At 39.5% G+C, this 16194-nt stretch overlaps 1 long non-coding RNA gene across 1 annotated transcript; it reads right to left on the bottom strand.

The window, feature by feature from the left end:
• Positions 1–1953: 1953 nt before the first annotated feature.
• On the bottom strand, positions 1954–15920 carry LOC138758556 (uncharacterized). The gene is made up of 3 exons (XR_011354339.1): positions 15850–15920; positions 13342–13359; positions 1954–2150 (listed from the first exon to the last, which is right to left on the bottom strand). It is a non-coding gene; the product is annotated as an uncharacterized lncRNA (long non-coding RNA).
• Positions 15921–16194: the final 274 nt, after the last annotated feature.

A 16194-nucleotide genomic window follows, 5' to 3' on the forward strand; every position in this document is an offset into this window, starting at 1 on the left:
AAAGTTACCACATCGTAGAAATTATTATAGAACCGCACAATTAAGGTATTTGTCAGTTTTTACCAGAAAAGGGGAAAACCAGACTGGACTAAGTTGAACGAGAATAAATAGGGGAAAAAGTCCTGGAACTTATACTTTATATGTGGGATGAAAGCTGGTGAAATATAAAAACTCAGCAGTACTGCATCATTTACTTAATACATGGAAGAAGATCCACTTAGAAAGGAAAAAAAACGAATGACCAAATACCAGAATTACTATTGACGCAAAATCCACTAATCAAAAGAATAGAAAATCGTTTTTTTGTGAAATAATTTATTAACATTTGAACAATTTAAGTGTAGATATCCAGTAACTCATGGTACAATCTTTGCATATCATCAATTGAAAGCTTACTTTAAGGATAAATTTGGAAACAGCTTGAGATTACCTGAAGGAAGCAGCTTTGAATGGGTTATTACAGAAGAAATGATAATCAAAAGATTTATAACCATTATGTACACTAAGATGCAAGATAAGTAAAATGAAATAAACTATCAACCTAAGCAGAAGTGGGAAAAGGAACTAAACATAAAGATAAAAAAATGAAGTATGGGAAAATTTATGTTCTTTAACGATCAAGAAGACAATAAACACAAGGTTATGCATGATACATGATAATTGGTTTCACAGGGTATATAGTACTCATCTAAAATATAAAAAATGTGATTCAACATTATAGAATAGCTGTTTTCACTATATGAAGAAAATGGGAACAACATTACTTGCAACATGGGCGTCTTTGAAAGTAAATACGATAAGGGAACGAATTAAATCAGAGACTAAATAAAATTATAAAAAAGCATACCAAAAAAAAACCCAGATTTTTTCAAAGTAACATAAGAAGTAGAGAATAAGGCCTCAAATTGGATAAAGTGGAAAAGAAATCATTATGATAAATTTAGCAATAGCAAAAAAATGTATAATGTCAACTTGGAAAATGGAACAGAGCATGAGTATACAGCAATGGTACATGGAAATGAATAAATGTATTCAATTGGGAAAAATAACATAATTTAAAAAATAAAGTCACAATGTTTGAACAAATTTGCGAAACATACATGGAACATAACAGAGTGAGCTTGCTTACGAATCCATCCCCTGAAATGAGAATGAAAATGATAAGAAGACAAAAAGACTAGATTCAGTGTGTAATAAATAGATGGCACGTTTTTCTTGTTTATTTTCCTTTCTGTGAAAATAATGTTTTATGGTATTGTATATGTTGAATATTTATGGGTGTTGGAGGGGGTGAGTGGAGGGAAGGGAGGGAAATGGGGGGATAAAGGGGCAAAAGACCAGTATGTAAATTTAATGAGATACGTTTGTACACATTTTGGTTGATATGATACTCAATGTAAAAGATTTTAAAAAAGAATTATATATTGCCACTCAATAATTGAATAGATGGAAATTAGATATATCCGAGCAATGCTTTAGATGTGGTGAAGATAATGGAATTTTCTTCATTCTATTTGGTCTTGTTCAAACCTTAAACATTTTTGGATTTCTGTTACCATGATTTTACTACAGATTGTAAAAGCTGGGCAGAACTAGTAAATTAATAAATAACGAGGAAATAATATCATTAATACGATCTGCAAAGTTAGCAAGGTTGGGGATAGTGGAGTGTAAATCAGGGTTCGAAAATTGTCAAAGGAACTTTAGAGGGCGGATGATTGGTCTGTAAAGTTTGACATTTTAGTGCAGTTCTGCAACATTGGAGATCGGATGTGAATGCTGTGGGAAATGTTGGGTCAATTGTTAATTTTACCACAGTTAAGTTTACTTCAGTAGAGTCAACGCCGATACTCAACTCATCACACTAAGAAATCTCGGAACGTGAATAAAGGACTTAATTGATATATACTGACTATTCATTCGTGACTTTCTTTATTTAACAGCTAACGTGATGTCCATTGTGATCCTTTCGCGGGGGAATTGCGGTCTGTCCAGGTGTGTCTCTCGCTACCTCGTGGCCATGGCAACGGGGGATCTGTTGTTCCTTGTCGTTGACGTGATACTGTCTCGTGTGAATGAATATTATTTTCCAACGACGTTCCTGTTCATAACTCATGTGTGCGATTTCCAGGTTACACTGATACACGCCGCTGTGATATAGAGAATTTAGGTTAAAAAGACTTAAGTTAAAATGTGATGATCAATCATAAACAGGGAAGCCAGAATGGACAGAGAGTTTACTAGCAGTCAAGGACAGAAGGAGCTGCTGAATATGTTTTTTTAAACCTATCTTTTCATGGTCATAGTGAGAGACATGCAGGAGACAAAGGATTGATAAGAAATGTGAGAAACAGAATTCAGTGAATGTAGAGTTCACAGCGTACGTAACGAACGTGATAATTAATAATGCAGTTATACTTAGAATGTTTTTGTAATACTAACCAATTAAAACAGTATTAATAAGAAGGGGAAGGGCAAATAATAAAGGTATAAAAATCAATGCACTGTATGTATCGGGGCTTAACTGGTGAGAAACCAGTTGAGTCCAACTCTGCAGACTTGTAAATAAAGCTTGTCGTGTCATCAGTTTTAAAGAGACTCATGTGTGAGAAGTTTTATTTCTGACAAATGGGGTCTCGTCCGGGATCTACACTCCGGCCGTGAGGGGAGGCGAGAAGAGGGACATCGGAGGCGGTGCACCCCGCTGAGTTCAGCGGCTCCTAGTCCCTTGCTCGTCGCTTCGGGCGGCTTGAGCGAGTGGTATCCGGACAGGGTGACACGACAAGACGGAGAGGAGAAGGGTGACGGTTCAATCCCCGGGAAGACACCGGTAAGTGACGACTTACGATTGTGGTGTGGGGATTGGGTAACAGGTGTAACGGGATACACCTGTTTGGATAAAAACCTAACGGAATAGATTAAGTATAGATCTTTTGTCGTTGTGTGAGAACCCTGTCGCGGGACTCTAGGATAGACCCCAGGGAAACCTCGGCGGTAACCGAAGGAGGGACAGCACCTCCGACGAAGTGCCGAGAAGAGAGGGGTCAACCCCAGGAAAACCTCAGCGGTAACCGAAGGAGGGACAGCCCCTCCGACGAGGCGTTTGAGAGGAAGGGAGTAGGGTCCAGAGCGAGAGGGTCCTCAGCAACGATAAACAGATCTAGGTGGGAAAATGGGAGGATCAAAATCTAAGGGCTCGTCTGAAAATTCAGGACAATTCCTGGGAGTACCCCTTGACAGCCCTTTGGGGAGAATGTTTGAAAATTGGGATAGTAAAAGATATCGGGACAAAAACAAGAAAAAGATGGTCCAATATTGTCTCCTTTGGTCAAAACAACCTATTAAAGGTTCCTCGGTCTGGTGGCCGAAATTTGGATCTGATGAGGATTGGGTTAGACAAGCATTAAACATATATGTAAATTCGAGACCAAAGGTGAATCAAGAAGAGTCAGCATATGTATTTTGTTGGGTTCCCTGGCCAGGATCCTTAACAGAATGTTTTAAATTGAGAGTGGCAGGAGAAAAGAAATGGGAACCTCTGGACAACCTTCCCCCTCCTTATATTCCCCCGGTGCCTACTGCGCCCGAGGAAAGCTTATTACCGGAGGGGAAAGGTGATGAATCTGATTGCCCCGAAGGGGGCCGGGATAAAAAGGATGAATTAAGGGAGTCGGACCCTAAACTTCCACCGGTAAACCAACCCTGGACAAGATCCCAGACTGGTCCAGGACCATCAAAGTTTTCAATAAACCTAAATCCCCTGAGAGAAGTTCCTATGAGAGGACCGGGAGGGGGAACGGGATATGTGAATGTTCCCCTAACTAGTACAGAGGTGCGGGGATTTAAGAAAGAAATGAAAAAGTTATTGGAAGATCCTATAGGACTGGCTGAACAGCTTGACCAATTCTTGGGACCAAACACATATACGTGGGAAGAGATGCAGGCAATAATGGGAACATTATTTTCACCCCAGGAGAGGCAGATGATTCGACGGGCTGCCCTCCTCATGTGGGAATATGAACAACCTGGGGACCCTAGACCCCATGAACAAAAATATCCCTTAAATGAACCCAGGTGGGACAAACGAACACCCGAGGGATTGGCAAGTATGAGACAATATAGAGAGTGGACAATTAAAGGGATACGGGAGGCTGTGCCAAAGGGTCACAATTTTACCAAGGCATTTGGGAACCACCAGGGGAAAGACGAGTCCCCTACTGATTTTTTGGAGAGGGTGAGAAAGAATGTCCAACAGTATGCTGGTGTGGACCCTAGTACACCAATGGGTGAACAGCTTATTCGAATTGAATTTGTTTCCAAATCATGGCAAGACATTAGAAAGAAACTAGAAAAGGAGGAGGACTGGAGTGAAAAACCCCTAAGTGAACTGTTAAAAAAGGCACAAAAAGTATATGTGCAGAGAGAAGAAGAAGATCAAAAGAAGGCGACAAGGGTTATGGTACAGACTATCCGACAGATGAATGCTGAATCCAGAGGGGAAAGAAAACAAAACCTTCCTCTAAACAATCCAAAATATCCAAGAGAGGGAAGACCCCGGAGATTTGTTAAATGCTATTACTGCAATGAGGAAGGACACTTTAAGAGGGAATGCCCCCGATACAAGAGGGAATTGCGTGCCCTCGAACTTATGGAAGAAGATTAGGGGTGTCAGGGGTTCCAAATGTTAGGGACCAAATATAAGAGGGAACCCCTGGTAAAACTAAAAATTGGTCCCAAGGGAGAAGAGGTGGTGTTTATGGTGGACACAGGAGCGGAACGAAGTAGTGTAATAACTGTGCCAATCGGAACTGAGCCTATAAAAAGTAATTTGACAATTTCTGGGATAGAAGGGGCTCCCAGAATGGTATCAATAATTCCCCAAGTAACAGTGAAACTGGAAGAAAGAGAAGGGGTACAAGACCTCTTGTTATTACCTTCAGCTGGATTTAACCTCCTAGGAAGGGACTTACAGGCTCTCCTAGGTTTGGGTGCTCTCCCTGTGGACGGAGAAGTGCGAGTACACCTCTGCGCTTTAAAGGAAGAGGATGAACGGCAGATTGACGAGAGAGTCTGGTATAAGGAGGGAAATCGAGGAGGTCTGGACATCCCACCTTTACATGTCACATTAATACCAGGTCATCAGCCGGTAAGGAAACGTCAGTATCCTATTTCTTTGGAAGGGAGAAAAGGGCTACAACCGGTAATTGAGACTTTAATACGAGACGGACTATTAGAAGAATGCATGTCACCTTATAACACCCCTATACTCCCAGTAAAAAAGTCAGATGGATCCTATCGCCTAGTTCAGGATCTAAGAAGTTTGAATGCTATTGTTCAGACCCGCCACCCAGTGGTACCTAATCCCTATACTATTATGAGTCGGATTCCCCCAGACCATGAGTGGTTTAGTGTTATCGACTTGAAGGATGCCTTCTGGACTTGTCCGTTAGAAGAGGAAAGTAAAGATATGTTTGCGTTTGAATGGGAAAATCCATGGACAGGTAGACGGAGACAGTTTCGGTGGACTGTATTGCCCCAAGGGTTCACTGAATCTCCAAACCTGTTTGGACAAATGCTAGAACAAATCCTGATGGACTATCCACAATCTGATGATTCCCAACTAATGCAGTATGTGGATGATTTACTATTATCAGGACCCAAGGAACAAGAAATGAGGAGAGAGACCATTAGACTCTTGAATTATCTGGGGAAAAAGGGTCTACGAGTGTCCAGAAACAAGTTACAGTTTGTTGAGAAAACTGTGATATATCTGGGACACCAGATAAGTAAAGGACAGAAACGGATTACCCCTGAACGAATTGCGGGAATCACTAGAATGCCTTTACCCCGTAATAAGAAGGAAATAAGACAATTCCTGGGACTCTTAGGATACTGTAGGTTATGGATAGAGGACTACTCAGTTTTGGTGAAGTTTATGTATGATAAACTGACAAATGAAAATGACTATCCATTGAAATGGACCCAGGAGGAGGAGGGATGGTTCGAGGACTTGAAACATCGCCTAACACGAGCCCCAGTGCTCACTCTGCCCTCTTTAAAACAGCCCTTCCAGCTATTTGTCACTCATAACCAAGGAACAGCTGTGGGAGTTTTAACACAAGAAAAAGGCGGTCAGCGACACCCAGTAACTTTCCTTTCCAAAATGATGGACCCAGTGTCTCGCGGATGGCCGACGTGTATCCAGGGAGTAGCGGCTGCTGCTCTGTTGGTAGAGGAAGCACGTAAACTTACTTTTGGAGGAAAGATGACTGTGTACACCTCCCATTCTGTGAGTGTTTTATTAACACAAACTGCCCATCGATGGCTGACTGATTCTCGCATATTAAAGTATGAAACCATTTTAATGGTTGGAGAAGATTTACAGTTTGCAAAAATTAATAGCTGCAACCCAGCTCAATTTTTATACCGCAGTGAAACAGAGAAAGAGGTGGAGCATGACTGTGTCGAGTTGACAGATCTTCAGACCAAGACCCGAGAAGACCTTTGCGATACTCCGCTGGGAGAAGGATATGAATTCTACATTGATGGCTCCGCCAGATGTGTTGACGGAATGAGAAGAAATGGGTATGCTATAATAGAAGGAAATACTTGGAAAGTAGTAGAATCCACGAGACTACCCGGAAGCTGGTCAGCACAATCCTGTGAACTATATGCCTTGCAGAGAGCCCTCAAAATACTGGCAAAGAAAATTGGAACGATTTACACAGATTCCAAATACGCATACGGAGTAGTGCATACCTTTGGTAAGATCTGGAAGGAGCGTGGTCTAATTACATCAAGAGGAAAGGAATTGGCACACGAACAGATGATTACTCTGACTCTAGAAGCCTTAACATTACCCCAAGAAATAGCAGTGGTCTACATACCAAGCCATCAAAGGGGAGATAACCCGACAGCAATTGGAAACAGACTGGCTGATGAAGAAGCCAAAAGAGCAGCCATGCAACAAGAAGTCCGTTTGCTGACTTTAATCCCAATAAGGCAAGGCATAAAGACAGCTCCCATTTTCACTGCTAAGGAAGAAAAGAACATGGATCAGCTGAGCGCAAGCCAGTTACCTGATGGAACATGGAAAACACCAGATGGAAGAATTGTTCTAAATAAAGAAATAACTCGCAATATTTTAAAACACCTGCATCAACAGAGCCACTGGGGCACCCAAGCCTTATGTGACACAGTGCTTCGAGAATATGTGTGTAAGGGAATCTACACCTTGGCCCAACAAGAGGTGCAAAATTGTTACCTATGCACAAAAATTAATAAGAAGATAATGAGGACAGGGACCATGGGAGGTCAACCATTAGCCATACGCCCTTTTCAACGTATCCAGATCGACTTCACAGAGTTACCTCAAGTTCAAAGATGGAAATATCTGTTGGTGATAATAGATCACTTTACCCGATGGGTAGAAGCCTTCCCAACAATAAATACTACAGCCTCTACAGTAGCTCGCCTCCTCCTAGAGCAGATAATCCCCAGATATGGTATAATGGATTCTATAGACTCAGACAGGGGTCCACATTTTTCTTCAAAAATCCAGCAATTGATTTGTGATGCATTACAGGTCTCTTGGAAATTACATACCCCTTGGCATCCACAAAGCTCAGGGAAGGTCGAGCGTATGAATGGAACACTAAAAATCCAATTGACAAAGTTAATGGTGGAAACTAAAATGCCTTGGATAAAGTGTCTGCCCCTAGCCTTATTAAGAATTCGTACTGCCCCACGAAAAGATGTAGGGCTGTCCCCTTATGAAATGATGTTTGGGCTTCCCTTCTGGAGTACAGTTGAGGGGTGTCCCACCTTGGGGGAAGGGGATATATTTGTTAGGAACTATTTACAGGCACTGTCACGCTCTCTTACAGATTTACGAAAGAGAGGACTATTGGCACAAACACCGCCTCTAGACTTTTCTTTACACAAAGTGGAACCAGGAGACTGGATTCTTATCAAGACCTGGAAGACTGAAAAACTCCAGCCCCAGTGGGAAGGTCCATACCAAGTTCTCTTAACTACAGAAGCTGCAGCACGAACAAGAGAGAAGGGGTGGACACACGCATCCAGATTTAAGGGACCTGTAGAGGCGCCACAGGACCCTGATACGAACTCAGATTGGACGTATTCCTGGAGAAAAACCTCTTACCTTACGATTTCGCAAAAAGACTTAATTCACAATGTTATTGTTATGTTCTTTGATTTTTCTTAGTTTGCCTATGTCTTTATCAGGTGTGAAATGTAAGAAATGCAGAGATACAGTGGTCCTGTTTCAGGACCACATTTGGGGAAGAAAGGAAGGTAATTTCATTTCCCATACCTCAGTTCCTGAGAAATGCTGGGCAGAAAATACCACCCAACATCCATATACCCCTTGTGTGGAAAAAGAAGGAAATAATATGGGTCATTATATACAGATTCCTAATACCACTCCTTTCCCTCTTAACGGTTGGAAAGGTGACTCAAGCCCACCATGCCCTGATGGACTCTGGTTTTGCATACACCAACGTACTGTTCTAATGAGAAGTTACACTCCACACTCGAAATTGCCTGTCCCTTTAAGACAGCCGGACTTAGTTCGAGTCCATCCAAATAACCATGTAAGTTTCGGTAATGTAATTGAGGGAGATAACCTTTTTGTAGATCTGGCAACTAAAATTGCAGGAACTTTTAATGTAACTAATTGTTGGGTCTGCGGGGGTCCACGGATGTCAGAACAATGGCCTTGGTGGGGAGAACCTCTCAATTCATTGACCATGATTTCCCGCATTTGGACAACTAACTGAACGAGATCAAGAGAAACCTGGTCTCTCTCTAATGTCCCCTCTGGTTTTTATTGTCTCTCACGAGCCGGCAAATACCCAGTAGGAGAAAGTCCCTGCAAGGCTGTATGGATTCGCATTTCGCCTGGTGTTTTCACTTGGTTTCCTAAACCTCAGACTTGGTTCTTATCCACTGTTTTTAAAACTAATTGCCTACCCCTGTCTAATAGCAGTATTCAGTTTTGGAATTGTACCACTTCCACCATCACAGGACCATACCAATCAAATCCTGTTCTTAAAAGAGTTTGGGAAAGGGGGTATGGAGTATCCCCAAATGGATTATTCTGGGTATGTGGTAATAAAGCTTATACTCGTCTTCCCTCACAGTGGAGTGGAACTTGTTTCCTAGGAATAATCCGCCCAGAATTTTTCCTTCTACCCCACGATCACGGTCATAAATTAGGCGTGAAGGTCTTTGATACATTACATCGTGAACCCCGCTCTACCACGGTACATTTGGGAGAATGGAGAGATGATTGGCCTCCAGAGCGCATAATTCAATATTATGGTCCCGCTACATGGGCTCAAGATGGATCTTGGGGTTATCGTACTCCTATATATATGTTAAATCGCATAATTCGCTTACAAGCAGTGCTTGAAATTGTTACAAATCAAACAGCTATAGCCCTGCAATTACTTGCATCCCAGCAATGTCAAATGCGCTCTGCTATATATCAGAACCGTCTAGCCCTAGACTATCTCCTAGCCACGGAAGGAGGTGTATGTGGCAAACTTAATTTGACTAACTGCTGCTTACAGATTGATGATAATGGAAAAGCCATTCGTAAAATCGCTGATAATATTCGTACATTGTCCCATGTACCGGTTCAAACCTGGCATCCTTTCCCACAATTTAATTGGATGGACAAATGGTTTGGAGGAACCTGGTGGCGTACCTTCTTGTGGGTCATCGGAGGTATTTTATTCCTCTTACTTATTTTGCCCTGTATTATTCCCTGTCTACGCAGCCTGGTGATTTCCATGGTCGAACAAGCTATGCAACCAGGGGGGATGGGAGACCCTGTAAGACTTTTATTTCAGCGTGAGATTAATGTATCATAAAACATTTCTCTTCCCTAGCTTAGAATCCCCATTCATATCTATACATATATTCAACACATTTTAAAGAGAGAAAGGGGTGGATTGTGATATAGAGAATTTAGGTTAAAAAGACTTAAGTTAAAATGTGATGATTAATCACAAACAGGGAAGCCAGAACGGACAGAGAGTTTACTAGCAGTCAAGGACAGAAGGAGCTGCTGAATATGTTTTTTTAAACCTATCTTTTCATGGTCATAGTGAGAGACATGCAGGAGACAAAGGATTGATAAGAAGTGTGAGAAACAGAATTCAGTGAATGTAGAGTTCACAGCGTACGTAACGAACGTGATAATTAATAATGCAGTTATACTTAGAATGTTTTTGTAATACTAACCAATTAAAACAGTATTAATAAGAAGGGGAAGGGCAAATAATAAAGGTATAAAAATCAATGCACTGTATGTATCGGGGCTTAACTGGTGAGAAACCAGTTGAGTCCAACTCTGCAGACTTGTAAATAAAGCTTGTCGTGTCATCAGTTTTAAAGAGACTCATGTGTGAGAAGTTTTATTTCTGACAGCCGCCACGGATATTTCCGTGTGGTTGACTCTCGCGTTTACATTTGACCGATATGTAATGATTTGTTGCCACAAACTGAGGACGAAAGTTTGCTCCGAAATAACAGCCCGCAAAGTGATAACAATAGTGTGTCCGCTGTTCGTCTGTAAAAACATCCCTTGGTTCTTTCTATTTGAACCCATGTTTACTGTGAGTAAAACAGATTGGTTCTGTGTTTTTAGAAGTCAGGCTTGGACCAATCCTGGATGGATATTATTCACGTGGATTCATCGAGTGTTAACACCTCTGTTCCCAATGTTACTGATATCACTTCTTAATGCTCTGACGGTCGCGCGTATTGTTGCAGCCACCAGCGCCCGCAAGGTTCTGAGAGGCAGCAACAATTATGCGGATGAGAATGATTCCGAGGTTAAAAGTCGAAGGAAGTCCATCATCTTATTCTTTGCAGTATCAGGAAGCTTCATATTGCTTTGGATGACCTATTTAATATTTTTCCTCTGGATGCAAATAACACAACAGTTTGTCCTGACCAGTGCGAAGGACCCAATGTTAATCGCGGACCAAACCAGTTACATGCTCTTGCTTCTGAGTTACTTCACAAATACTTGCATTTATGCAGCGACTCAGTTTAAATTCAGGGAGGAGCTGATCAACGTGATGAAATATCCGGTAAAAATACTAGTGAAATGTTTAATTGGAGGAAAATAAGTTCGGCTTTCGGGATATCGGATTCCACCAGCATTTAAACCAGATAGTTTCCTTTCTGCCAACGCCAACCTATTATCCCATGGAATGCTGGAAGAAAATAAGCGGAGCGCAATGCGTATTGGCTGGTAAATTTCAGTTGAAACAGAGCATAGTCAAATCTATTCTTTCAGTGTGTGATTCCTTGAACATTCTTATTACGGTGGAAAATCATTTGTAATTGAATCAGATGGTGATCTTGCAACCGTTTGGTTTATTTTCCCAACGATGGAGGTTGCGCGAAGTGCTAGCAGCGTAGGGTAAGCCGTTTAATATATCCCCTGCTTCTCCGCGGGAGCAGTAATTTCGGATGGAATTGATAGAAAGGAAGGTCTGAGATAGGATAACAGTTCATTTCTCGAACTTCTGTATTTTCTTTCGGTCTTGAGTGGATATTTCCTGAACCAGGTAGCCTCCAATAGGATCCTTTGTATGATGCTCAAGACAACAGTTTGTTACGAGCCCAGAGGACCCAAAACAAACCATAAGCATTCGATATTCAACCAGACAAATGGTTATTATTAAAAGTTGCTTTGAATTATATTTTAACATGAAAATAGTATAAACATTTAACTGATCTTCCTGACTTGACCCCCTTCTAATTGTGAGATGACATGTATGTATGTGTGCAAAAGTTTAGAACAGTTGTTTAATTCATAGTCCGATCTCACGTTACCAGTCCTCAAATTCACTGGATGCTGGCAATCCTTATACTGTGCACAGAATCTCATACTGATGAATTTCACCAGACATTGGTGCTTGAAAGGTAAATGGTTACCACTCAGGAAGGCTCATGTCGGTTTTCAGGGAGAGATTTGTTGTTATATGGATGCAATCTGCACCCTTCTAATCTGCCATATCATTGTCTTGCTGAACATATTTTTCCAATCTTTGCGTTCCAGATTAAAACATTTCTTTAAGGTCAACACAGAGTTCCTTTTTGTTTCTCTTATTTCAAGTGAAACAATAGGCCACAAGTCCTGTTCTCTTGTATTGGCCACAAGGGCTTTACCCAGGCTAAAAAATGCACTCACTACCTGTCTTCTTTTTATTTCTTGCATTATGTGTCATATCTTTAACAACATTCACAAATGATCATCTTTAATATATACATTGTGAAATTTCAACTTTTTTCCCCTCTTCGTCCCTCTCCACTTCCCCACACATCTTTAAAATCAATAAATAATAAAACACATAAAACAAAGAAATAACAAAAAGCAAAAACAAAGAAAAAAGTAGTACCGACACCTTTCACATATTTAAATCTATTGTTCTGATAATTATGTTGTTTTAAGAGATGGAAGTTTGAGGTCAGCATTTTCAGACACATTTTATTTATGGTTTCCAAATTTGTTCGCATAATGTACACCAGTCTTTCAGATTGTATGTATTTTTGTTTTCTAATGGAATTCTCTTGTTAAGTTCTGCATACCACTATTGTATTTTAATGATTGTATCCACTTTTCAGGTTGTCATAATACATTTTTTTGGCTCCTGGTTGTGATATCATAATAAATTTTATTTGGTATCTGTCTAATTTTCGACCTAACGCTTTGTCTCATATTAGTTAACAGAAGTTCTTTGGATTATTTGGTATATTATTTTTTAACTTTTGAACATGTCCAAATTGTATGTAATGTTGATCCAGTCTCTTGTTCACAAGGGAAGCATCTATCTGTTGCTGTTGGGTATCATTATTTTAATTTCTGAGGATTAATATATAATCTACGTTGCCAGTTATATTGCATTATACATTATTTAGTATTTTTTTGTGTTTCACATTGTTTCTGTACATAACGTCTCCCTTGTTTCCTTCTTTATCTCTGTGTTAAAATCTTTTTTTACCAACCTTGTTTCGTTTTATACTTTATTTAATCCTCTTCGTTTTTTGCAATATGATATACATGTTGGCAATAATTTGTTAAATTATCATTGTGTCTGTGATTAAATATTCATAGTTGCTACTTTTTCGGAATTTCAAGCTATTTCCCAGTTTATCGTTTTTGTTTTTTTTTATACTTTATTTATTCGTTCAAAATACAGATAATAAGTAACATATATAACAATAAACAAAGCATGAAAGTTATTTTTTATATATATATATTAAAAAAAAGAAAGAAAAAAAAGGAAGAAATCCCACCTCTTTCAGCCAATTCCCCTAAGGAGAGCCATAAAGAAAAGAGAAAAAAATAAAGAAAAGTAAAGCATACATATTAAAATCTAGTCAAAATAAATAAAAATGTAAATATTCTGAATATAACAACCACATATTAATTTTAAAAAGCTATCGTTATTCACGAAACATATGTAATGTTTTCCATTAGTAAACAATATTTCATCTCATTATGCCAAAAGTCTCAAATTTTATCATTTCAGGTAAAATCATATCTCTACCAAACACATGTTTTACCATAGACGAACTTGATAAAAATACTCTTACGCGTAATCGAACTGTTTAAACCCTGAACATTTAAAAGTAGCAAACTTCAACTTTGATATATCCACTAATATTACTAAAAACTAATAATATTTATATATATAAAGACTCAGCTCAACGTAAATAGGCCCTCCAATAGGAGAAAAATAAACCTCAAATTAAAGTCAAAGTAAAATGAAAATAAAAAAAGATAAAAAGAAAAATAAACCCAAAAAAACTACCAAAAGGTCGTAATCCCTCAACAAAAGTTGGGTGTCGATCAGCCACCAGTAATTGCTGACTAGTAGAACATAGAGCAAATGTCTCCCTCCCCAACCAAACAAAGAATAACAACAAGATATCATAATGACATAATAATAAAGTAAAAATAAAAAAGTTCTTCAATTCATCCAAGAAATTCATGACTCGGCGACCCCATTTCAAGGAAATGGACTCTTTCTATTCCCATTTCTCCCGTTTCTGCTGTTTCTTCCACTTCCAGAACAACCAGATTTTCTTTAGGAGACAATGGTGGACTACGTCTTTGTCCTCTTACATTTGGCAACGAATCAGCAAAACTCATTGCTTCACACTCATTCTCAAAAAACCGAGATTGAATGTCCCCACAAAACACTTTCAACACTGCCAGATAGCGAAAAGTAGACTTATAACCTTTAAGCCACAAAACTTATTTAACTGGATTAAATCGACACTGATGCTGAATAACCTCTTGACTCAAATCAGGATAGAAAAAACTCTACTATTCTGAATCATTAATTGAGCTTGTCGTTGTCTCGCATTTTGCACTGCAAAAATAAGTCTCATTTCTCTGTCCAAATAATTCAAACATCGAATTATCACGGGTCTCAGTGGGTGAGAAGGCAGAAGTCTTCTTCTTAAGTTTCAATGAGCTCTTTCCAATACCAGACCGGCAGAGAATAATTCCTGCCCCAGTATTTGTGGAATCCATTTGGTAAAAAAACAAAGAGTATCTTGTTCTTCCATACCTTCTGGCAAACCAATAATCTTCACATTATTCCTTCTACTTTGATTCTCCAAATAATCTACTTTCATCTCTAACTCTCTCTCAAGTTCTTGCAATTCTTTAACGGATTTATCCACCTTCAACACTTTTTTCTGTATTAGAAGCCACTTGCTGTTGACATTTCAAAAAACAAGCCTGAAATTGTTTAAAATCCGCACAAGATGCTTCCACACGTATTTTAACTGTATCCAGTTCCAAACTGAGCCTTTGAGACATTTCATTTAGCATAGGCTGAATGATAAGACTTAGCTGTTTACATTGTAATTCAGAAATGCTCAGCCCTGCTTTCTCTTGCGTAGTCTCAGAACCAGGTAATTGCAGCTCCTGCTGCATCTCAACAACAGGCAGTTTAACAGTTTTCCTGCGGGTCTGGATTCCAGCGACGGCACCCTGACTTCCTCAGGGGACCGACGCTGTTCTACCCCCGCAACCTGTTGTTGCTTCCAAAACTCACGGAAAAGATCAAGATATTCAGGTTGGAACACTTCCTGGGGCATTTCAAGCAATGGAATCGTCTTCTTGCGTGCCCCCTCCGTTAAAGTCGGCAGGCTGCCAGGATCGGGATCCACATCGGGGGCGCACGGACCTTCCTCCTGAGAACGGGTAATTCCAGCGATGACCTTCTCCTGGTGAGTAGTGGTCATTGTTCAAGCTCCCACAAGCAATCTCTGTGGTTTAGGCTTGAAAGAAAGAAAATCTGAAGTCGTAGCAGAATGTTAAGGCTCTAAATCTTCAACACTCCGAAAATGTAGTTTCTTCTGAACTTAATGTTTAATATTTTTACCATTAATATGTATAACAATTCCTTGATACTTTAAACTAAGTTTAAAAAAAATTAAACCTGAAAAAAAAGAGTTTAAAACGGGTTATTAAAGGTCTGGTCAGAGAGGTCGAGATTACACGTCTGGACTCTAGATTGCTTTTGTGCATGAAACACACTTAACGGAGATAGGACACAATACAATGAATAGAGATGGTGTAGGCCATGTAGTAGAATAATAATACAATTCAAAATCCAGGGGAGAAGCTATATTACTCAACAAAAATCTACCAATCAATATAAAAGGAATAATAACTGATCCAGCAGGTAGATATGTAATGACAAAGTGCCAGATATATTCTGAATTTTGGAATTTACTAAACATCTATGCTTTTAACAAAGAAGACCAGCAATATATGCAACACACCTGCAGAAAAATGGCAGATACATGGGGACATATCTTGCAACTTCAACCTGGACCCAATGATAGACAAAACTGGAAGACAATTAACAATAAGAATACATTAACTAAATTTACTCTAAAAGAAATGCAGGATATGAAACTAATCGATAAGTGGAGGAAACAACTCCAAAATGAGGGACAATATTCACACAACTCAAGTATACAATAGACCTATTCAAGAATAGACATGTTTTTGTTATCGGCACAGATCCAAGGCAGACGTAAAAATGGAGTATAAAGCAAGATTATTATCTGATCACTCTCACCTATTATTAACAATTGAATAAAAGGATGCGCCAGAGAAAAAAA

Source organism: Narcine bancroftii, chromosome 3, assembly GCF_036971445.1.
Source record: "Narcine bancroftii isolate sNarBan1 chromosome 3, sNarBan1.hap1, whole genome shotgun sequence".
In the NCBI taxonomy this organism is placed as follows: Eukaryota; Metazoa; Chordata; class Chondrichthyes; order Torpediniformes; family Narcinidae; genus Narcine; species Narcine bancroftii.